A 22,768-nucleotide genomic window follows, 5' to 3' on the forward strand; every position below is an offset into this window, starting at 1 on the left:
GAAGAATACATACACACAGGATAACAGCAAAAACATAAGAAATACATGTCTTGAGCTGATTTACCTTGAGATATCTACCCAATACCATTCAGCATCTTGTAATGACATGTTGTTATTCATGCTGTTGTTACTTAGAGTATTAGGTTTTGGTGGCTTAGGAGGCAGTGCTGCAGATGAAGGGGGAAGAAGTTGATTATAAATCATTGAAAACCTAACCATATATCCTTGAAATTACACATTATTACATGAATGAGGAAAAAAATAGATACAAAATAGATTTTTCCATCACTAGCAGTCTTTAAAAGACAATGGAGGAATCAAGATATTTTACTGAAAACAGTAAAATTAAACAAGAAAGATGTACTGTTTCAAAAAATGTTAGTCTTGCAATAATATATTTAAAGCAAAATATAGCACCATACTCATCTCCCCCGTGAAGAAAGCATTTGAGAAAAAAAAAATCGGAAGTTTGCTTTTACCTTCTTCCACTATCTACAGGTGAATATAAATAATAAAGCGTGTATTTTTTTTTTATCCTCTGTAGTGATCTTAGAGGAACATTGCTGCTTCCTCACCTAGAAGCTGAGTAACAAAAGATGCAAATCCACAGAAGTATTGTTTATTTTAAGAAGAATTTGGTTTTTGTGATCCTCAGCTATGATTTGCCAAAAAACACTTCAAGAAACCCGTCTGTGACCCAAATATCCCTTGTGTTAATCATTGTATTCTACAGAATAAATTGTGTTCCAGGACTGATTAAAAACCATATTTCCCTTTTATCAATGTCAAAGCTGCATACATATACCAGTGGGTGCCAGAAAAGATACTGCAGCACTCCTGACTTAGTAGCAAGGGGGAACTGGAATCAGGATTAAAAAAATCAACCCAGCTCTTTTAGTTCTCCAGTAAATACAACATTCCTTATGAACACCCCTGTCTGTATATTATGACCAGCTACAAAAGACAATGTTTTTAAAGTTGCAATGAATATCAAGAAAGTATAATTTTTTTATATGATATGAAAAACTGATGCAATATCATGTATTCATTTAATATTGCTAGATTTTAAAATATGTTTTTCCTCAAACAATCCAAAACAATGATTTGTAATCACTGTTTCAGGAAATAAAAGTGTTATTACAGCATTTCCTTTAGTCACAGTACGGAACAAAAATAGCAAAAATAATAATTAAAAAAATGCACATTTTAAATTATATAAATAGCAGAGCTAGAACTAGTCTTGACAGAATAAAATCAAACCAGAAACAGGTCAAGTCAGTAAAAATTCAATTAAGTAAACAGACAGATATTTCTATGGGTTACTATTCTAATTACTATACCCATGCACTCAAACACAATTCTAATTTATGGAAAAAAGGAAAAAATAAAAACTATTTGTATCAATGACATATGCACTAAGAATTTTTTCAGCAGCTATCGTAAAGACCAAAATGAATTAAGTCTTCTTAAGACTGCAGTTTTACCTGGTGGATCCATTTCTATGTAAAACATCAAGTCTGTGCCACAATTTATATCTGTCTTAGGACATTCTATATCCAATTCTTCCATATTCCAAACAGTATTGTACATTGAGTTTCACTGAGTAAGCTCAGATACATACTCTTTGCAATGGTGTATTGGAATTCATTTAAAAACCTATAAGGGGCTGCACTGTAACCTGTTACATCATAATCCTCAGCCAATCATGTTAAAAGAATGTCACTAGACCATTCCTGTTTCATCATTTTCTTCTACATTAATCTTAAAGCATTTTTAGTGTCTGAAAGAATCTACATTTAGCAGAACTGCAATATAAACCTGGTATTACAAAGAAAAGGACTGAGTGAGCTCTCCTTGCCTGTGCTCCCAGTTTGTTTTCCTGACTTTGCAGCATGGTACAGTCCAATCATGGCAGGATGACAAAAGGCTGATATGCTGCAGCACATACCTCTTACACACAGGCGCACACAACACATGCACACTCACAGGGCAGCTCCCTTTAGAGGTAGATCAGTCACTTTGTTTCATTCTCCTACACAGATACCTGAAGTTTACCATTCAAAAAGATGTAAAGGCTTGTGGACCTACTGTACATATTAAAGATGCAGAAGGGAAAGAGAGCATGACTCCGTGTGTGTGTATGCATATTTATTACATGCACATTATACACATACATACACACAGAGAGACATATATCTTCACATAATGAAATATGGATTATGTTTTTAAACTGCATGGATTTCTATAATTTTTATGGATGCACAGGTCTGATATACTTGATATTATTATATAAAATGTGCTTACTGCAGAGATGCCTTTTCCCCCTTATCAATTTTAATAAAATACAATTCCAATCGATTTGGATTAACTCATTTTGAAATCCAAAAATCAAATATTCTAATCTTACATACAACAGACTTTCCTTAACCATAGAAGAAAGATTTTGCTGAACATAAAAAGCCATTCTGTCAGGATACAACAAGATTTAGTCTGCCTTTTCACACTGTTTCTCTACCCTGTTCTCATTGAGATATTTTTCAAGCTAATTGTTTTTAAAAGCAAGAGTCCTTGTCACCATCTTCTTCCTCACTTGACATTACGCCATTGGTATTCTCCTACCATTTAGAAATATTCCTTCTTAACTTCCCCACATCACTGACTGTAACTTTTTCAAACCTCTTGGAAGAAAGACATACAGACTAGACTGTTAATTGCAGAGCAGAATGCTATGTAAAGCAATCCAAAAGCTTTATACTCACTATAATCTATGGGGGAAGAAAACCAGATACCAAAAATAACCACAGTAAAGAGTAGCTGTAGCAACTATCTGTTTACATGATAAGAAATCCCGGTGGGGCTCTATCTCATAAATATGAGGATACAAAGGATCCGAGGCCAACTATACTCCAACTGAAAAATAGATACTAGAAGCATATGAAGGGGTCCGAGCTGCTACGGAAGTGTTTGGTACTGAAACACAGCTTCTCCTGGCACCTCGACTGCTGGTGCTGGGCTGGATGTTCAAAGGGAAGGTTCCCTATATCCATCATGCAACCAATGCTATGTGGAGTAAACGGATTGCACTGATCACACAACTAGCTCGAATAGGGAGTCCCAATCGCCCAAGGATCTCAGAAGTGATTACAGATTGGACAGAAAGCAAAGACGGGATGTCGCCAGATGAGGAGGAAGTAACGTCCTGAAGAAGCACCACCGTACAGTAAACTTTCAGAGACTGAAAAGCAGTATGCACTGTTCACAGATGGATCCTGCCGTCTTGTAGGTAAACATCGAAGGTGGAAAGCTGCTGTGTGGAGTCCCACACAACGAGTCACAGAAGCCACTGAAGGACAAGGTGAATCTAGGCTATTTGCAGAAGTGAAAGCCATCCAGCTGGCTTTGGACATTGCTGAGCGAGAGAAGTGGCCAGTACTTTATACTTTATCTCTATACTGACTCATGGATGGTGGCAAATGCCTTGTGGGGGTGGTTACAGCAATGGAAGTGGAGCAACTGGCAGTGCAGACGCAAACCCATTTGGGCTGCCACACTGTGGCAAGACATTGCTGCCCGGTTAGAGAGCCTGCCTGTAAAAGTGCATCATGTGGATGCTCATGTGCCTAGAAGTCGAGGAACATCAAAACAATCAGCAAGCGGATCAGGCTGCTAAGATTAAAGTAGCTGAGGTGGACTTGGACTGGCAAAATAAAGGTGAACACTTCTTAGCTCGGTGGGCCCATGATGCTTCAGGGCATCAAGGCAGAGATGCAACATATAAATGGGCTCACCATCGAGGGGTGGGCTTAACTATGGACACTATTTCACAGGTTATCCGTGAATGTGAAACACGCACCAAAATCAAACAAGCCAAACGATTAAAGCCTGTGCGGTATGGGGGGCGATGGTTAAAGTATGGAGAGGCGTGGCAGATTGATTATATTATACTTCCACAAACACATCAAGGTTAGTGCTATGTGCTTACAGTGGTGGAAGCAACCATCGGATGGCTGGAAACTTATGCTGTACCCCATGCTACAGCCCGGAATACTATCTTGGACCTTGAAAAGCAAGTCCTTTGGCGACACGGCACGCCAGAAAGAATTGAGTCAGACAATGGTATTCATTTCAAAAACAGTCTTATAGACACTTGGGCCAAAGAGCATGGTATTGAGTGGGTATATTACATCCCATATCATGCACCAGCCTCTGGGAAAACTGAAATGTACAATGGTCTGTTAAAAAATAAAGGCAATGGGTGATGGAACCTTTAAAAACTGGGATTTGCATTTAGCAAAAGCCACTTGGTTGGTCAATGCTAGAGGATCAACCAATCGAGGTGGGCCTGCCCAATCAGAAATTCTACGTACTGTAGAAGGAGATAAAGTCCCTGTAGTGCACATGAGAAATATGTTAGGAAAGGCAGTCTGGGTTACTCCTGCCTCAGGCAAAGGCAAGCCCGTTCGTGGGATTGTTTTTGCCCAAGCACTTGGCAGCACTTGGTGGGTAGTTCTGAAGGATGGAGAAGTTCGATGTGTACCTCAAGGAGATTAGATTTTAAGTGAGAATTTTCAGTATTGAACTGCATGATGTTTATTGCTACATGATGCTATATGCCGTACTAGCAGTGTTCAGTAAGTGTTTTTCAGATCAAGACAGTAGTGATGAAACCAGAGCTAGCTTCTTCAAGTGGTGCCTGACAACTTCTTTGAAGTTGATGTCTTTAACCCACAAACCGTGGGCATGAGATGCACTAGATATACCATTTTTTCTTGCCCTGGAAGACTGCTGTGATAAGTGAAGCTTGAAGTCATTGATTAAATGAACTTAATGAACATTTCAAAAGGATGGCCCATGGACTAAGAGAATGATGAATTACACCTCTGTATATATGTGTATATGTATATATATACATATGTATATAGATAGTAGTAGTAATTAACTAGAATGTATTCATAAGACCTAAGCATGCGGTAAATGATATGAAATTAGGGCTGGAATGTGCTGATTTGACTGAAAATGGGTTAATTTTCTTCATTCAGTTAGAAACCTTTCTTTTTCATAGCTAGCATTCTCATTATTTGGACTTCGTTTGAGAACAATCAGATAACACCCCAGCACAGAGATAACGTTTTTAATTGCTCTGGTCTGAGAGCCAAGGGCATTCTGAGTGCTCTGCCCACAGGTGTGAGGAAGGGGGGCAGAGCTTGACTGATATCCGGACTGATCAATTAGAGTATTCCATCCCATTGGTGTCATGCTTTTGGACTTAAGAGTGGGGCTTTCCACTTTCTGGTCCCTTCTCCCTTCTTCCACTATTTCTTGCTCATGCTAACGAGGCGGGTGAATTTCGTCAGGACATTTAGCTTGGCCTTTTGCCATCCTGCAGAGGCCTCTGGGCTTTTCTGCCTTTTTCCTCTCTTTTTCTCTCTCTGGGGTTGGCTGTTCGGACCAGGTGTGGCTTGCTGGGACTGGCTGCTCAGTCGTGGACGGAGTTCGGATGGAATTGCCTTGAGTATCTTTTATTTCTGTTATATATATTTACTAGTAGTGTATTAGTATTTTGTTATTTTATTAAACCGTGTTTATCTCAATTCGAGTTTCTCCCTTCTCTTTTGATTCTCTCCCCTGTTGGGGGGTGGGGGAGGGGGTGAGCAAGCGTCTATTGTGGTTGTATTGCTAGCTCGACAGTACTGAAAGGCCCAAATAAGGTCTCCCTGGAGCCTTCTCTTCTCCAGGCTGAACAACCCCAACTCTCTCAGCCTGTCCTCATAGGAGAAGTGTTCCAGCCCTCTGATCATCTTGGTTGCCTTCCTCTGGACCCTTTCCAACAGATCCATGTCTTTCTTGTATTGAGGGCTCCAGAGCTGGATGCAGTACTCCAGGTGGGGTCTCACCAGAGCAGAGTAGAGGGGCAGAATCTCCTCCCTCAACCTGCTGGCCATGCTCCTTTTGATGCAACCCAAGATTCGATTGGCCCTCTGGGCTGCAAGCGCATATTGTCAGCTCCTGTCCAGCTTTTCCTTCACCAGTACCCCCAAGTCCTTCTCTATAGGGATACTTTCAATCCCTTCATCCCCCAGCCTGTATCTATACTAGGGGTTGCCCCGACTCAGGTGCGGGACCTTGCACTTGGCCTCGTTGAACCTCACAATGTTCGCATGGGCCCACTTCACAAGCTTGTCCAGGTCCCTCTGGATGGCATCCTGTCCCTTGGGCATGTCAACTGCACCACTCAGCTTGGTGTCATTCGCGGACTTGCTGAGGGTGCGCTCGATCCCACTGTCTGTGTCACTCACTGATTAAGTTATTAATTGTACTGGTCCCAGTGCAGACCCCTGAGGGACAGCACTTGTCACCGGTGTCCATCCAGACATTGTGCCATTGACCACTACTCTCTGGGTGCTACCATCCAGCCAGTTCCTCATCCACTGAACAGTCCACCCATAAAATCCATATCTCTCCAATTTAGAGAGAATGATGTTGAGGGGACCATGTCAAAGGCTTTACAGAAGTCCAGATAGACGATATCCGTAGCCTTTCCTTTGTCCCCTGATGGGGGCAGAAAACCAGATACCAAAAATAACCACACTAAAGAGTAGCTGTAGCAACTATCTGTTTACATCATAAGAAATCCCGGTGAGGCTCTATCTCATAAATATTCATTAAAAAAATTAACACAATTTCTATCCTTCCCAAATATTTCACTCACATCTACCCTCCCTCTGTGCCCCTCATCAGCTTACCCCCTTTAGACAAGCATTAACATATAAGAACGTCTGGAGTACCAACAGCTACCAAGAAATGTATGCTAGTTTGCTTTATATGTTAACAAGCTTAAATTAATTTTGAAGTAGATTCTCCCCTCCCTGTTTAGATAGACATGCTCCAAAGATTCCTTCAATTTCCAAAATAAAATAGGATACTTAAAATCATTCCAGACACAAGTCCAAACACTGAACTTGGAGGTTTAGCCCACCTGCTATCCAAACAGTTGAGTTGCCAAGGTAATGATATAAATTAGGTTATAAAGATTTCCTACAAAGACTACATTGCTGCATTTAGGTCTCATATGGGATCAGTAAGATTTTTTTTTTTTTTTTTTTTTTTTTTTTTTAATTCCATTGAATAAAGGCTTTCAGGAAAAATTACTTCTCCAGGGTTTCACTGGTGGCTGAATTCTGGACTGCCCACAGTTGTATAATCAGTTTAGTGCTCAGCCCAGACTAGCCTAGCTTGCAGGCATGAAAAGACAGGAGGCAGATGAGCAATTCCCCATTCCCTGTATAGCCTAGAGAGGTACTGATGTACTTGACTTTCATTCACATATCTTAAGACCATGAAAGACCTGGTAATCAGTTATATTAAAATACTTTCATGAGGTGATAAAGAAAACACAGAAATAGAAAATCACTCACTTTGTAAATTATGCATTGCAAATGCTCACCCTTGTAATACAGCCTGAAAATACAATCCAGTATTCTGAAAAGTTAATTGGTTTCCTCTTATAAAAATCTTGATTTAAAAAAAAAAAAACAAAAACAAAAAACACAACAAAACTCCTTTGAGTAGGAAGTTTCTCTGAAGCGACTAAGCAAAAAAAATTTCTGAAAAAATAGATTGCTATGCTTTCCAACCAACGTTCCATAAAAATATCTAAAAAAGCAGTAACCTGCAGTGAGAAAATCCAAGTCTTCTCTCTCTTATTAACTGCTTAAAGCTCTGTGCTGTGCAGAAGGTATTTAGTCTTATTCTGGTTCATCATTAAAATGTGAACCTGACTTTAGTACTGTACAAAAACCCAAACCAACCAACCAAACAAACAAAAAATAAACAAAAGAACCAACCAGCCAACCAAAACAAATGAGCAAAAAAAAACCCCAAAAAACAAAAACCACCACCCTCGGTAGCTTGCATATCTCTCACAGATAAAGATCTCAGTTTCATGATTAACTTGAGCAAGTTCAAATATTTGCTGAGCATGAGATTTCATAGAATCATTTTGGTCGGAAGAGACCCTTAAGATCATTGAGTCCAACCATAACCTAAATCTAACACTAAACCATGTCCCTAAGAGCCTCATCTATACACCTTTTAAACACCTCCAGGAATGGTAACTCCATGGTAACCACTTCCCTGGGCAACCTGTTCCACTGCTTCACAACCCTTTCTGTGAATAAATGTTTCTTAATATCCAATCTGAACCTTCCCTGGCACAACTTGAGACCATTTCCCCTCGTCTTATCACTTGCTAGTTGGGAGAAGAGACCGACACCCTCCATACTACAATCTCCTTTCAGGTAACTGTAGAGTGATAAGGTCTCTCCTCAGCCTCCTTTTCTCCAGGCTAAACAGCCTCAGTTCCCTCAGCCACTCCTTATAAGACTTGTGCTCCAGACTCCTCACCAGCTTTGTTGCCTTTCAGGTGGGGAAGGGGGAGCCAGATTAAAAGTAAAAGTTGTTATCAGCTAACAGGTGGCCAATGCAGGGCTAACTTTCTCATTTTAGCTAAGTAAATGAGAAGACCATTGTAAGAGGCTGTCACTGGCTGCTGAGTGCGGTATTAAAGTTGAGAAAAGCACCATGAACAGCAAAATACAGGAAGTGGCTAGCTAACTAACTGCAGAAAAAAAAAACAACCCAGAATCAAAATCTTCCTTGAAAAGAGCAGTATCTCTCAGAGCAGCCCTGTACAAGCAAAATAGCCTGCTTGCAAGCACAGCATCACCTCCTACACACTCATGCTGGATCACAAATAGAGCTGATGCTTAAAGATCCTTAGCGTGAAACTTTGAGGAATTTTATCCATTTTGCATAAACTGAAAGTAGTAGAAAAAACACCTGTTTGTATCCATGGTGTTTTCCATTACGTCAGGGTTGTTCATTTCCTGGGCAGGCAGGCGGGAAAAGGGACTGTACAGAGAGAGAATAGGTTAGGTTAAATATATTTTCCTTGCCTGAGTGTTCGATAGGGATAAGACTCGCTAAAGGAACAGAAGAGCAACTGAAGAACCTGCTCCACTTTGCCTACAGAAGTTAACTTTTTTGCCAGCTATAATTCTACAAGGAAATATATCCAAAATGAAAGGAGAAACAGACCACAGAATCACAGAACAATTTGGGTAGTCCAACCCCCTGCAATGAGCAGGGACATCTTCGACTAGATCAGTTTGCTCAGAGCCCCGCCCAGCCTAGCCTTGATTGTTTCCAGGGATAGGGAATCTGCCACCTCTCTGGGCAACCTGTTCCAGTATTTTACCACCCACATAATAAGAAATTTCTTCCTCATGTCTAGACTGAATCTCCCCTCCTTCAGTTTAAAACCATTACCCCTTGTTCTGTCGCAACAGGCCCTGCTAAATGGTCTGTCCCCATCTTTCTTATAGTCCCCTATTAAGTACTGAAAGGCCCAAATAAGGTCTCCCTAGAGCCTTCTCTTCTCCAGGGTGAACAACCCCAACTCTCTCAGCCTTTCCTCATAGGGGAGGTGTTCCAGCCCTCTGATCATCTTGGTGGCCCTCCTCTGGACCTTCTCCAACAGGTCCACGTCTGTCTTGTACTGAGGGCTCCAGAGCTGGATGCAGTACTCCAGGTGGGGTCTCACCCGAGTGGAGTAGAGAGGCAGAATCTCCTCCCTCAACCTGATGGCCACACACCTTTTGATGCAGTCTTCTGGGCTGCAAGTGCACATTGCCAGCTCATGTCCAGCTTTTCATCCACCAGTACCCCCAAGTCCTTCTCCGCAGGGCTGAGGGTGCACGCGAACCCACTGTCTATGTCACCGATTAAGACATTAAACAGTACTGGTCCCAGTACGGACCCCTGAGGGACAGCACTTGTCACCGGTGTCCATCCAGACATTGTGCCATTGACTACTACTCTGTGGGTGCGACCATCCAGCCAGTTCCTCATCCACTGAACAGTCCACCCATAAAATCCATATCTCTCCAATTTAGAGAGAACGATGTTGAGGGGACCGTGTCAAAGGCTTTACAGAAGTCCAGATAGACGATATCCGTAGCCTTTCCTTTGTCCACTGATGTAGTTAAACCATCGTAGGAGGCCACTAGGTTGGTCAGGCAGGTCTTGCACTTGGTGAAGCCATACTGGCTGCCTCTAATCACCTCCCTGTCCTCCATGTGCCTTAGCATAGCTTCTAGGAGGGTCTGTTCCATGATCTTCCCCGGCACAGAGGTGAGGGTGACAGGTTGGTAGTTCCTGGGGTCCTCCTTTCTAACCTTTTTAAAAATGGGTGTGATGTTTTCCTTTTTCCAGTCACCAGGTAATTCACCTGACTGCCATGACTTCTCAAATATCATGGAGAGTGGCTTGGCAACTACATCAGCCAGTTCCCTCAGGACTCTGGGCTGCATCTCATCAGGTCCCATAGACTTATGTATGTTCAGGTTCCTCAAGTGGTCATGAACCTGATATTCACTTACAGTGGGAGGAATTTTGCTCCCCCAGTCCCTGTCTTGCAGTTCATTTTCCACTCGAGAAGCGTGGGAAGAGAGCTTGCCAGTGAAGACTGAGGCAAAGATGTTGTTGAGTACTTCAGCCTTCTCCTCATCTGTTGTTTCCAGTTTACCAGTCTTGCTCATCAGGGGGGTACACTTTCTTTGACCTTCTTTTTCTGGTTGACATACCTGTAGAAGCCCTTCTTGTTATTCTTTCTGTCCCTTGGCAAGTCCAGCTCCAGTTGCACCTTGGCCTTCCTGATCCCATCTCTGCACAACCAGGCAGTGTCCCTATACTCTTCCCAGGATACCTGTCCCTGCTTCCACTGCCTGTACATTTCCTTCTTGCCCTTTAGTTTGACCAGCAGGTCTTGACTCAGCCATGCCGGCCTCTTGCCCTCCTTGCCCAGTTTATTAGACCTGGGGATCGAGAGCTCTTGTGCTTTATGGAAAGAGTCCTTAAAGATCTGCCACAAGATTTAATTCAGAGAAAGAAAGGGATTTCCTCCCACTTGTTGGAAACACTGAGAACTTCTAGTAGCTGTGTTCCTTGAGATCAGCTCGTGCTCCTTACGGCAGTCTAAACGTCACTGAAGATTTCACCTCCCGAACACTTCACCTACCATAATCCCCCTATGCTACAAAATACCAATCCCACTTGCACCTCATAATGAAATCCCAAATATCTGCAGTACGTTTTTGATGTTTTAAAGTTTATTGATTACCTTCACCTATAACAGTTCCTTGCTTTTCTGGTCTTAGCCTTTGCCTACTTGAAAAATTGTCAGATCTATACATAATCTAAAGCAGCACAGTCATAAAGGTATGGCCTACTTCAAATGGAGATGGTAACTGACGTTTCTGAACTAATGACAATACACAAGAGAAGAAGAAAAATCCAATTTCTGACAGTAAACGATATGCCTCTTATTTACTGTTAAAATTACAGAAGGGTTTGATAACACTTTTTACTTTATAGGGCTACAATACAGAAGCATATTCTCAAAGGAAATAAGACAAATCAAAACTGGTTCACTTAATTGTTTATCATTTTTAAAAGCACCGGTACTCACACAGAGATAAAAGATAAGACTTTGTTCTCAAGTCCATTTTTTTTTTTTTTTTTTTGGATTCCAGTGCCTTGTGCAAAAATGAGTTCCTAATCATCCTGCAGAAGGGAATCATGTTTCTTGTAAAAAAAGATGCTGATATGCACACACCTGCATTTTCATACAATTTCCCCATCTTAACTTTTATTTAAATTTAAATTTCAAAACTTTGAGTGGTGCCCATTGAATCTATAGATTTGTATTTGCAGAAAGTTAGCAGCCTACAACTTTTTGCAGTCATACTCACAGTGTTCTCTCTATAAAGTCATTTGTTTCTAAAAAGAAATGTACGAAGCAGGAAGAGAACTGATTAGGTTTGACAGGCTTGCATGTGTGTTACACGTACTTACAAATACACATTAATCCGTAAAAAAATCGAATAATGTTCTACATATTTCAGTTTTACCACATGCTTTCAATTAGGTTCTGAGAAACATAAAGCATACACTACTGTCAAAATCTAAACCAAGAATACAGCATTTCTAGCTGCGGTGATTAACAAAGCATTTTGCTCTTCATTAAACTAGATATAAAACCTGATTTTTATTAGCTTAGAAGGGGAGCCCTCTGCTGGGTGAGGTGTGGATGCGCAATATCACAGAATCACAGAATGTTAGGGATTGGAAGGGACCTCAAAAGATCATCTAGTCCAATCCCCCTGCCGGAGCAGGAACACTTAGATGAGGCTACACAGGAAGGCGTCCGGGCGGGTTTTGAATGTCTCCAGAGAAGGAGACCCCACAACCTCCCTGGGCAGCCTGTTCCAGTGCTCCACTCCCTTAATCATCTTCGTGGCTCTGCGCTGGATTCTCTCAAGCAGTTCCCTGTCCTTCTTGAACTGAGGGGCCCAGAACTGGACACAATATTCCAGATACAGTCTCACCAGGGCAGAGTAGAAGGGGAGGAGAACCTCTCTCCACCTACTAACCACACCCCTTAATACACCCCAGGATGCCATTGGCCTTCTTGGCCACAAGGGCACAGTGCTGGCTCATGGCCATCCTGCTGTCCACCAGGACCCCCAGGTCCCTTTCCAACACTGCTCTCTAACGGGTCGCTCCCCAACTTATACTGGAACCTGGGGTTGTTCCTGCCCAGATGCAAGACTCTACGCTTGCTCTTGTTATATTTCATTAAATTTTTCCCCGCCCAACTCTCCAGCCTGTCTAGGTCTCGCTGGATGGCAGCACAGCCTTCTGGCGTTGTAGTTACTCCTCCCAGTTTTGTGTCATCAGCAAACTTGCCGACAGTGCACTCTATTCCCTCATCCAAGTAATTGATGAATATATTGAATAGTACTGGTCCCAGTACTGACCCTTGAGGCACTCCACTAGATACAGGCCTCCAACTAGACTCTGCCCCTTTTGCTTGATGGAAAGCAAAAAAATCTGCCACCTCTGTTCTGCTCCCTTGTCTCTGAGGGCAGTTCCCAGGGGGAAGAGTTTGAAGTTGACTTTCTTAAAATTCAGGGTCCTGACTTTACTCTTTACCTGTCTGACATCCCTCAGGACTGCTAACTCCACGAACATGTGATCACTGCAGCCCAATCTGCCTCCAATCCTGATGTCACCAATTAGCTCACTTGTATTGGTCACCGTCAGGTCCAGTATTGCATCCCCCCTGGTAGGGCTGCCTATTACCTGGATTTGGAAGTTATCCTCAATGCACTCCAGGAGTCTCTTGGATTGCCTACAGCTCACTGTGCTACTTTTCTAGCAGATGTCGGGGTGGTTGAAGTCCCCTAGCAGGACAAGACCCTGCGAGTGTGATGCCTTCTGTAGCTGGAGGAAAAATGATTGTTCTGATGTTGCAGGCAACTCATGTGAACTACCCTCAAAAACAGGGACTCATAAGCCTGTTAGAAAAATCAGGTCAGTTTAAAATGAATGCATTCCTCTTCATTCTGTTCTCAACAGGGTACTGTTTTTTTGGAAGGATTCTCCATTTTGGAGTTAAATGAGACATCCTTTCTTGTCTTGGCACGGCCCACATTAAAAGAAAACAAACATATCCTTTAAAAAGATAAAATAAAAAGAGAGGGAGGTGTTCCCTTCTGGTAGAGTCAAATAAAGGTAACTTGGGTTCGTTTTTTTGGCAAGATGATGACCAAGGGATTCCTCTGGAGCACAATAACAAAAATAGACATGCAAGAGTTCCTTTTTTTTTTTTTTTTTTTTTCTTCCCAATATGATAGCAGGAAAACAACCAAGGATATACCTGACCTTTTGACAGAATAGCAGCCAGTTCCCAGTTCTTGCTGGCCAGTGTGGAAGAAGGGCTTACACCTTCTAGCCAGTAGCCTTTCAGCCTCACAAATCTCCACCTGTTTCTTAGTGAGTCATAGCTAGAAGACCTTTTCTCATGGTTAATCACATCTTGTACAAGTCAGGGAGATATTTTTATTTCTTTATTGCATCTTATAATCAACATTCTGAAACAACTGAGTGATTGTAGCTTTAAGTTCTATCAGTACATATGTGGAAATACAGATAGATGTATAGATAGATAGTGCCATTATAATTTCAGATGTGGATGGGTTAATTAGAAGACTGGCTAACTTTTTTGGCAGGAGCAGGATGGTAGAAAAACTGTTTTGGGTATTTGTGTGTGTGTGATCTGTAGAAACTCTGTATACATGCAACACTTAAATATACAACAGATTAGTATTTGTCGGTATGCTCATTTATACACTCAGTACTCCCCTGAGTTCCGAGGTAGTCAACTTCAGCAGTGATCCTGCTCCCCATGAATTTTCTACAGGGAAATCAGAGAATGTCCACAGCATGTTCCCCTATGCTGGAACAGGCCAGTGTAGGGCAGCTGTCCAGTGGCAGATGCAAGGAAGGGAAGCAGCTGGTCAAACTGCTCCTCGCTCACGTCTGAGTCTTTGTAGAGGACATAAAAAGATCTTCTGCCTCCCCAGCTTCTTCCCTGGAACAACAGCTTTCATTTGATCGCATGGGTTAAAAATCATGGGGAACATGTCAGTCCTTAACTGGACGCATTTATTTTTCTTTGTACAACCCCTCTCCAATTTAGGCTTTCCAAAGCAAGTTGCAAAATATTTTTGTGGTTATTTCAGCCTCTTCTGCTCATCTTCACTCTTTCACAACATAATCCTTATTTTCAAGAGGGACACATTTTTCTTTGTTTTAGACCCCAAGAAACTCTTTAACCTCGTAGGTTTGCATGGAGGTTGCAAAAGGTTTTCTCTGAGTCGAAGTGCTTAGAATTAAGTTGGGTTTTCTTAAAGAGAGGATTTGCATGTTGCTTTTACCTTCTTTGCAAATGAATACTCCCAGTGCAGACCAAAATTCTGTTCCATACCTCCCTACCCTGACTTCTTTGGCTTGCAAACTAGATATAAAACCTGATTTTTATTAGCTTAGAAGGGGAGCCCTCTGCTGGGTGAGGTGTGGATGCGCAATATCACAGAATCACAGAATGTTAGGGATTGGAAGGGACCTCAAAAGATCATCTAGTCCAATCCCCCTGCCGGAGCAGGAACACTTAGATGAGGCTACACAGGAAGGCGCCCGGGCGGGTTTTGAATGTCTCCAGAGTAGGAGACTTCACAACCCCCCTGGGCAGCCTGTTCCAGTGTTCTGTTACCCTAACTGAGAAGAATTTTCTTCTCAAATTTAAGTGGAACCTCTTGTGTTCCAGTTTGACCCCATTACCCCTTGTCCTACCGTTGGTTGTCACCGAGAAGAGCCTGGCTCCATGTGGCAGAATGCAAACCCCCCTCTCTCCCCTCCCTCCTTCATTATGGAAGGAGGAGACACATCTCCCTCTCTCTCTGCTGTTTGAGGCTAACAGCTTCTTCTGTTTGGCCCCAGAGCACCCTGGCCAGGGCCATTAGGAGAAGGGAGTGCCAAGGCGCCAGGGAGCCGCTGGGCTCCCGGGCCAGTGTGGGGGATGTTTGGAGGCTTTAGGGGCACCCCCACAGCCAGGGTAGGGGTGCAGAGAAGCTTCTGGAATGCCTACAGTCAGATCTGATCAGCCAATATAAAACAGGACTCTCCGCCTCTTGTCGCGGGTCTCTTGGAGCACGAGCGAGATGCTGCTGCTGAGAGCCCCCCCCCCAGGATGGAGACTCTGCTTGCCTTGCTGTCACGTGTGTGAGTAAAATTTCTCCTCGCAGGATTGCGAGTGTATTTACTTTCTGTGCACATATGCACGCATACTTTCCATGCTCAATATGAGCACGTGTAAAATTAATCCTCGCATAATCGCGGGTGTATTTTTCTCCCGTGCTTCCACATAAGCACGTGTAACTTTCTGTGCACATTTGCACACGTACTTTCCATGCTTAATACAAGCACGTGTAAAATTAACCCTCACAGGATTGTGAGTGTATCTCCTTTCCGTGCACATTTGCACGTGTACTTTCCGTGCTCAATACGAGCACGTGTATAAATTAACCCTCGCAGAATGGCGAGTGTATTTTCCTCCCGTGCTTCCACATAAGCACGTGTAATATTCCGTGCCCATTTGCATGTGTATTTCTCCTCGCAGGATTGCGAGTGTATTATAAATTTACTAAATTTACTAAATTTACTGAAAATATTTACTAAAAATATGGCTTAGGCTGCTAGCACCACATGCATATCTCCTCTCCCTGATTACACTCATATACTCCTATCACAATCAGCAGAGGATAGGATGCTCTTTCGATCTGAAGCAACACAGAACTCATGGCATCAACTCTTGTTCATTTTGTTAATATCTGCAATTACTAAAAATGAAGAGAACGGTTTGAGCTTGTTTCCTTTGTCCCTTTGGCAACATATCATGTAGTCAGTTTCATTTTTTCCCTCAGGGATCCGTATTTGGATGAATATGTTTAATACCTTCATCAATGACACAGACAGTGGGATCAAGTGCGCCCTCAGCAAGTCTGCAGATGACACCAAGCTGAGTGGTGTGGTTGACATGTCCGAGGGATGGGATGCCATCCAGAGGAACCTGGACAAGCTTGAGAAATGGGCCCATGTGAACCTCATGAGGTTCAACAAGGCCACTTGAAAGGTCCCGCACCTGGGTTGGGGCAACCCTCAGTATCAATACAGGCTGGGGGATGAAGGGATTGAGAGCAGCCCTGCAGAGAAGGACTTGGAGGTACTGGTGAAGGAAAAGCTGGACATGAGCTAGCAATGTGCACTTGCAGCCCAGAAGGCCAATCGTATCTCAGGCTGCATCAAAAGGAGCATGGCCAGCAGGTTGAGGGAGGTGATTCTGCCTCTCTACTCCACTCAAGTGAGACCCCACCTGGAGTACTGCATCCAGCTCTGGAGCCCTCAGTACAAGAAAGACATGGACCTGTTGGAGAAAGTCCAGAGAAGGGTCACCAAGATGATCAGAGGGCTGGAGCACCTCTCCTATGAGGAAAGGCTGAGAGAGTTGGGGTTGTTCAGCCTGGAGAAGAAAAAGCTCCAGGAAGACCTTATTTGGGCCTTTCAGTACTTAAAAGAGGCCTATAAGAAGGATGGAGACAGACTTTTTAGAAGGGCATGTTATGACAGGACACAGGGTAATGGTTTTAAACTGAAGGAGGGGAGATTAGGGCTAGACATGAGGAAAAAAGTTTTTAGAATGAGGGTGGTAAAATACTGGAACAGGTTGCCCAGAGAGGTGGCAGATGCTCTATCCCTGGAAACAATCAAGGCCAGGCTCATATATAAGCTGAGTAGGGGAGCAAAGAAAACCAGATTCGTCTGATCACAAAATCTGTATAGTGCTTTAAAGAAGAGAACTGTACTTGCCACGTTGAAGAATTTGTCTTAATTCTGCTGAGCTGCTTGAGCCTTGTATTGCATACAAAGTTGAGCACTCCAGATCTTCAAAACAAAATTGATGTAATACATTAACATTCCAGTTACTGTTGCCATAAAACAATATACTTCTGTTTTCTTTAAATAAGTACTTACAGTATAAATTAGCAACATTACACCTTCAGCCTGCCCCACCTTCCCAGGTGCCTATACATAACAGGTATGAGACCCTGAAATTGGAGGGGCAGACAGCTGATGCTGCTCATAAAGACCCTTCTGGGAAGGAGGGGTCCTCTAGGCAACCTACACCCCACATGAAACCCATCAAACTCATTAAAACCACACATGTAAAGACAAAAAGTAGGGTAGCTGTCATAGGGGACCTCCTCCTGAAGGAAACAGAGAGCCTGGTATGTTGACTTGACCCAACCCACAGGGAGGTCTGCTGCCTTCCTGTGGGCCAGGGTAAGAGATGTGGCTCAATAACTCCCCAAGTTGGTAAGGTCCTCTGACTATTACCCGCTATTAGTCCTTAATTTTGGCAAGGAAGAAGTAGGAAAAATAAGTCTTAAGGCAATCAAAAGGTATTTCAAAGCCCTGGGGTGGCTGATCAATTGCTCAGGTGGTTTTTTTTCCTCCATCCTTTCAGTAGCACACAGGAATACAGAATGGAACAAGCAGGCTCAAATAATCAACACGTGGCTCCGACAGAACTTTGGGTTTTTTGACCATGGGATGGTCTGTTCTTCACCAGGTCTTCTGACATCTGATGGGATGCACCTCTCACAGAAGGGGAAAAGAGGCTAGCAAGGCTGATTGACAGGGCTTTAAACTAGATGGGAAGGGGGGGGTACCAGGCCAGTCAGTGATGAGCAGCGGGATGGCACACCAAAGCTTGAGGAGATGCATGACAGTGAGATTCTTCAGACTGCACCACGAGGTGAAGGGCACAATCAACCACACTTGTCCTTCTACAGTAATGCGTGCAGCACAAGGAAAAAGCAAGAGGAACTAAAAGCCTTGGTTCGTGTCACGTCCTGCCCTCAGGTATGAGCGGGGGGGAGAAGTGACTCAGGTTCATAGGTCCCCCTCAGTTGGAAAACACTGCACACAGTACTTAAGGTTCACAAACAAAATTTACCCTTGCAGAATCGTGAGTGTACACTTTCCGTACTCAATACGAGTACGTGTATCCTTTTAAAATAATCCCACACCGTGTTCAGGCAAGTGTGCACTCTTCCCGGACTCAGGGGCAGCTCCGGAATTGTTTTGGGTGAAGCCATGTGCATGCACACTGTGGACCTCCTGAATTATTAGTTGCTGCCCCTTAATAATTTTCCTCAACTGATATCCGAACTTGTATTCAAGTCACTTTTGGAGTGCTAAAACCCTGTTTCTCACCGATTTAATAAAAGTTGTTTTGGACCCTGTTGTTCCTTAATGAATACTCCCAGTGCAGACTGAAATCCTGTTCCATACCTCCCTACCCTGACTTCTTTGGCTTGCAGATGGTGATGTAAAAATAGCCATTTGTTCATGCTGGCTTTTCATTAACACGATCTTTGTTGTTCTTTTCAATTATTTTTTAACACTTTCTATAAACAGATTTTAGTTACATGAATTATCTACAGCCTTTCCCTCATCTACTAGGTGGGTCACCTTGTCATAGAAGGAGATCAGGTGTGGTGGATGCACTCAGTCTCCCCCCAGCCAAACTGTAGGAACGACATAAGGACTCAGCAAAACACGTCGATTCGATGTGAATCACGCTAAGCCATTTATTACAGAAACAAGTCTCCTTATATACGTAACTATATTCTAATCACGCATCCACGCTCCAAGCATGGATTCGCTAAATGAGTATCGTGGGCTGTCCATGCGCTGGAGTCTCACTGATGATACGTCCGATGATTCACACCACGCCAGGACCCCGGTGATGGAGGAACGCCCCTCTCTCTCACAGCAGATTCTGTTCTCAGCTTCTCTAAGAGGCCTTGAGATTCCTTTGAGCCTGACTAATTCAGCAACAAATCTTTATCTATCAAAACCCGTCCACACCAAACCAGCAGCAGTTTGGACCAGGCTCCAGAGGAGGTAAGGGCCTGAGCCATAGCCAGGTTGGTCAAACAGGACCTGCCTTTCATAAACCCATGTTGACTGGGTCTAATTGCATGCTGGCCTGCTCAGGGTTCAGCTCTGATGATGTCTGTCTTGGGCCCCCTCTGGGCTCCTCAGCTTATTGAGTGCCCTCCTCTATTTAGAAGCAGAAATTAATCTTATTTTAGTACATTCTTGCTTGTTTCTTATTTTAATGTTTCTGCTTATCTCACAACTCTTTGAAAGAACGATTGAATAAACAGGTGGGTTTCCCATCTCTTCCTTGTTTTTTGGGGAGGTTTTCTTTTGCAAAACAATTCAGGCATTATATGCGGCATTATATAGGAGTGAACTACATGCCAGAATATATTACGCTTATTAAGGAAAAAAATATTAACTCTTACAGGTTTTCTGCCGAGAGAAAAATTCCATCAGAGTTCCAAACCCGAGCGGACGGAGGAAGGAATGCGGTCGACCCAATATGAGTGATAAGCATACCTCGCTTTTCTAAAAAGCTTTGTAATAAATCTAGGGCTACTTCTAAATCCATTTCTCTGTTATTCATCATTTTAACCCGTTTCTCCGTTATTCATCACTTTTAATCCGTTTCTCTGTTATTTATCACTTTTAACCCGTTTCTCTGTTATCTATCACTTTTAATCCGTTTCTCTATTATCTATCACTTTTAATCCGTTTCTCTGTTATCTATCTCTCCGTTATTCATCATTTTTAATCTATTTCCCCGTTATTCATCATTATAGTACGGTACCTCTTGCTAAATTAAGAGACCTCTTGCAGCCCTTGTTTCCTGTAGCCCAGCACTGGCGAACTTCAGTCGGTTCAGGCTTCGGAGACGACACACCGCAGCACAGTGTTCGGTCGCTCTTGCCCGCCGGTCGCTGCTCTCCCGGCGCCTTTTGCTTCTATCCGCCGCTTCGGATCGTCGGTTCGGGCGCCAATTGCCGAGAGAAAAATTCCATCAGAGTTCCAAACCCGAGCGGACGGAGGAAGGAATGCGGTCGACCCAATATGAGTGATAAGCATACCTCAACTTTATTGAGACACTAAGCTGGTTTATATAAGACTTACAGTAATTATGCCTACTTGTCATCTATTAATTGGATAGCATACAATAATTATGCCTACTCGTCTTCTATTAATTGGATAGTATACAATAATTATGCCTACTCGTCTTCTATTAATTGGATAGTATACATAATGAGCTCAACCTTCTTGTGGTTTCTCTGGAATGCAACCTTCTCACCCTGCTAGAGATAATTCCCCAGCTTGTTTATCTTAGACGCTCAGCTAACCAGAGAGCGACCGCTCAGTACTTTTCCACTTATACTGCACCAGACTCATGCTAACTGAGGCCTACTCATGCTAACTTAGAACAAAATTCTCCTGATACAACGGATCAATAGAGCCATGCCCCTTCTCTATTAGCCATGTCCCAACAGTTTTCCTCAGAACAGGGCTGCTTGTTTCTCTAATTGTAAACAGTTGCAGCCATTTCAAATCCTAAATTCAGTTATAGTTTGAAAAGGAGTATTACAAAAGCTCCCCCATAGAAAGAAGCAGAATACTGTCTTTACAACAGTCTTAACTACAGGCTGTTTTTTAAAGATTATCTGTGCTTCAGTTGAAGCCAACAAAGAACATCTGTTGTCTTATTTATAGTTCTTATTTCTAACAAGTATATTCTGTGGCAGATGAGAAAAATGCCTGACAGCTCATAATTCAGAAAGTTACTGAGGTTTAATCTGATATAATATTATGTACAGAATTCTTCCCCAGTACAGACAGTATCACTTCTCTTTCAACAGATGATAGAAATAGGGCTCTATGAAACATTAAATTAATAGGTGTGAAACGTGATTAGCAGCCACTATTAAAAGTATTAAACTATTTTAAAGGAATATAGTATTCTATACTACTGTTGCTTGGTGGTTTTATTTTTCTGCATATTTGTGCAGCTAAACTTTACTCAAGTCAGATAGTCTTTTATTTTTCTTTCTCTCTGCACTTTCATTTTGTTTTGTCTTAGAGGAATTTTTTGATGATTAGCACAGCAGCTCTGTGTTAAGCATTCATTTTTGTGTCAGAGAAGGATAAAGAGACTCCAGATTTTTTTTCTGGAGAATTGCTACATTATAAAGTATGACTTTCTATATCAAATCAAAGTTTTGTTCTGTCTAGTTCTGCCATCTATTATTTATAGATTATTCTCTGGCGCTAATCTGTATTTGCCTGGAGTTGTTTCCCCTTTGTTCCAATAGTTTCCCCTTATTCTCCTTATCCCTGAGAGTGCAGCTGGTGCAACATTATAAATGGGGTTGAAGAGAGAAATTAGTTCTCCCAGGCCCCCAAACTTCCTGTGTAATCACTGTGCACATATTTTATCAGTCAGATCATTGCTTGCATATATGTGCTGATAACCCTCGTTTTTTTTTTTCCTGACAGATGTGTGTTTTGTGAGGTCTTTCGACTTTAAATGAACGTCATTTTCTATTTTGTGGAAAAAGTTGAGAAGCTGAAACTGCAAGTCAGTATGATGCTATGAGTTAATTATATGGGAGATGATGCAATGAGCAGGCAGTCCTAGAACAGATGGGAGGTTGTCACCATTTACTGCAGGGCGACACTAAACCATGACAGATGCTCTCTGTTAACCCCCCGCCCTCCCCACTAAGGAAAGGTAATAGGAGGAAAAGGGAGAGAGACTTGCAAGTTGGAAAAGTTAAAAATGCTTTGCTAATGCTACTAATAAATAGAGAAAATAATACAAAATATACAAAACCAATCTTGAATTTCCCGGGGTAGCGCAGCGCTGCCTGCAGTTGAGGGAAGGCACCCAGAAGTCCTGGGCTGGACTCCACAGTAAACTGGAACTGGATTCAGGGATGCAGGGTCTGGAACTAGGCCTCGGATCACAGGCACAACAGGCAGGGTCCTCTTCAGATGCCGGCCATGGTCGAAGAGAGCAAAACCCTCGTGATCTCCCACTTTTATAGGGTGTATGATGTGTATGGGATGGAATACTTAGTTGGTCAATTTTAGTCACCTGTTCTGTCCACCTTTCCTTGCAAATACACCACTCTCACTTACAGGACGTGCAAAATTTATCAGTAACCTTGGCTGCCACAGCAATAAGTCTAAACCTTCTGCATACCATTGCTACCATTATCACCTCTGGAGTAAACAGTGTCTGAAAAACATGCAACCAAATTCAGAAAAGCACAGAGCGGAGCAGAAAGTTATTTACATAAGTAAAAATATGTAAACTCTGTTCTTAAAACCTGTTCTTCCTCTGCTGCCATGTAAAGGATGCATT

At 42.6% G+C, this 22,768-nt stretch overlaps 1 protein-coding gene across 5 annotated transcripts in view; it reads right to left on the bottom strand.

Annotated features, from left to right (window-relative positions):
- Window positions 1-20,386, bottom strand: part of LOC135577184 (phosphatidylinositol 3-kinase regulatory subunit alpha-like) — a 56,957-nt gene extending 36,571 nt beyond the window's left edge. For all 5 annotated transcript variants that reach the window (XM_065045026.1, XM_065045025.1, XM_065045028.1 and 2 more), the window contains exon 1: window positions 20,204-20,386. The gene's annotated coding sequence lies outside the window, so the exon portion shown is untranslated. The remainder of the gene's footprint in view (window positions 1-20,203) is intronic.
- Between the last annotated feature and the right edge of the window lie 2,382 nt (window positions 20,387-22,768).

The sequence above is a fragment of the Columba livia genome, chromosome W, assembly GCF_036013475.1.
Source record: "Columba livia isolate bColLiv1 breed racing homer chromosome W, bColLiv1.pat.W.v2, whole genome shotgun sequence".
Taxonomy (NCBI): Eukaryota; Metazoa; Chordata; class Aves; order Columbiformes; family Columbidae; genus Columba; species Columba livia.